Raw genomic sequence first — 2,599 nt, forward strand, 5'->3', positions numbered from 1 at the left:
TTACATTTAATGAAATTATTGATTTATTTGGATTTAGGTCTACCATTTGCTTTCTGTTGTCTCCTCTATGTTTTTATTCCTGTCTCCCCTTTTCTGCCTTTTACTGGATTTAAAATATATTTTTAGTATTTTATTTTATCTATTGTCTTTTTACTATATCTTTTTCTATAAATATTTTAGAGTTTGGCTTTGAGATTACAATATATGTCCCTGACTTTTCAGCTTACTTAGAATTCACATTTTACCACTTCAAGTGAGATGTAGAAATCTTACAACCATATAGGTCCCTTTACTCTTCCCCTTTATCTTGCAATCATCATATGTATTATATCTGCTTACACTGAAAATTAGATGATGTTATCATTTTTGCCTTTAATAGTCATAAGTATTTTAAAGAAATTAAGAAGGAAAAAATATTCTATTCTACTTTTCCAGATATTTACCATGTGTATTGCTCTTTCTGTCATAGTTTTCTGCATCTCAATTACCATTCATTTGGGCTCAGGCCCAAAACTTTGGTGTCATCTTTTATTCTTCTCTTGCCCTCACACTCCATGTCCAATTCATCAGCAAGCTAGCTCTACCTGCAAAATATATCTTGAATGTGTCCACTTCTCTCCTCTGAATTCTTGGCATCCTAGTCCAGGCAGTCATCATTTCTCACCTGCACAATGGAGATAGTCTCCTCACTGGTCTCTTCTTCCACTCAGTCCCTGTTTACACCATTTCCTGTCCACCAGCCAAAGTGGTTTCTTTGTTTTTTGTTTTTTCAAATAAGCATTTTGGTAGAAATGGGATCCATGTTTATTTTTAAAACTTTGAAATGTTTTGGATCCCCATATGCACCCATCTTCTATTCTATCCCTCTCCCTTGACCCCAGAGTTAAGCCCTATCTTAAATTTCGTGTTTACCACCCCCATACACATCTTCCCACTTTTACTATAAGTTGTGTATATATTAGTCTTCTCAGGCTGCCATAACAAAATATCACAGACTGGGTGGCTTAAACAACAAAAATTTATATTCTCAAAGTTCTGGAGGCTGGAAGTCCAAGATTAAGGTGCCAGAAGAGTTGGGTTTTGTTGTTCTTCTCTTCCTGGCTTGCAGACAGCCCCCTTCTTGCTGTGTCCTCATATAGCCTTTCTTCTGTGCTTGTGCAGATTGTGTGCACATGCACGAGAGAGGGAGAAAGAGAGAGAGGGAGAGAGAGAGAGATAGAAAGAAAGAGAACGAGAGAGAGAGATCTCTGGTGTCTTTTCCTCTTCTTATAAGGACACCAGTCCTTTCAAATTAGGACTCTACCTTTAAGATCTCATTTAACCTTAATCACCTCCTTAAGGGTCCTGTCTTCAAATACAGTCACATTGGGGATTAGGGCTTCAACATATGAATTGGGGGGGGGGGCATAATTCAATCCATAACAGTATGTATCTCTGAGAGAGAGAGAGAGAAAGAAAGAAAGGTAGAAAGAAAGATAGACATACACTGTAGTAAAAGATGATTTTAGTGTATGTATTTACCTCAACTAATGAAACCTAAGGAAACTGCTATTGGTAATTTTCCATTTAATAGTTGTGCCTACCTCAACTAAAAACCCTAATTTTATCAATCATGTTTTCAAAAACTAATGTTTTCAAACTTTAAGAAAAATCTGTATGAGTCTAAATTACAAAGTAGAAAAGTCACCTGAGACTTCATAACATGATTTACACAATGTGATGGAAATGATGATTATATGTTTTTTATATTCCTCATCTTTATAGCCATATATCTTAAGTCTCTCCTGTCTGAAACAGTATTCTGTAATTGTAAAAATTAAACTGTGAAATGTTCTTTTTTGAGATGAAGACAAGAATTTTATCTCCCAGCTTTTTAATAAAAAGCAAGGTTCTCTTTAAAAAATAAAATCCTTTATTTAAAATTATGTAGAGAAGAAAAATGTTATTTCCAAGGCTTTTTGACTAGTCAAGTTTAGTGTAATAAAAAAAGTTCTAATCCATATTTGGCACTGGAGCCACCATACTTCCATTTTATAGTCAATTGGATAAATTTTCTTTCATTTCGCCTCTCAGAATTTTGTCCTTTGGAGGCAGGCAAACACCTCAGCCTCAGCAATACTGTCTCTCATTTATCCATCTATTCCAGTCTTATTCTCGACAGTTAACGCGACCTCGCACTGCTGGCACCTTTTCAGGGTGTGTGGCTGTGTATGAAATGTTGCTGTTTTCCTACACTGCTCTCCCCTTTGATCATCGACCTCGTCCTGTCTCCTACTCTCCCTTGCAGCTCTAATTGATTTTACTCCTTTGAAACCATCTGAGAAAAGAAGGCCCTCAAAAAATACTCTCCTTTTCCAGTTCTTGCTGCCAGCTTAGAAATTTTCCAGTTTCTTTCTCCCTGAATATTTCTGGTTTTGTTAAGACATTTTATTTTAGTCAAGACCTCTGTCCGCCCAATCTTCTTCCGGCAGTAATATCCCAAGGCCCTCAGGTGCCACAGTGGAAGAGCATGAGGTTTTAAATCAGAACGCTTGATACAAGTCATAATCCAACCACTTCCTGTCTAGAGACCTTGGGCAAACCACTGAGCCATCTGGGA

Source organism: Ceratotherium simum, chromosome 20 (assembly GCF_057802395.1).
Source record: "Ceratotherium simum simum isolate JZ-2026a chromosome 20, ASM5780239v1, whole genome shotgun sequence".
NCBI lineage: Eukaryota > Metazoa > Chordata > Mammalia > Perissodactyla > Rhinocerotidae > Ceratotherium > Ceratotherium simum.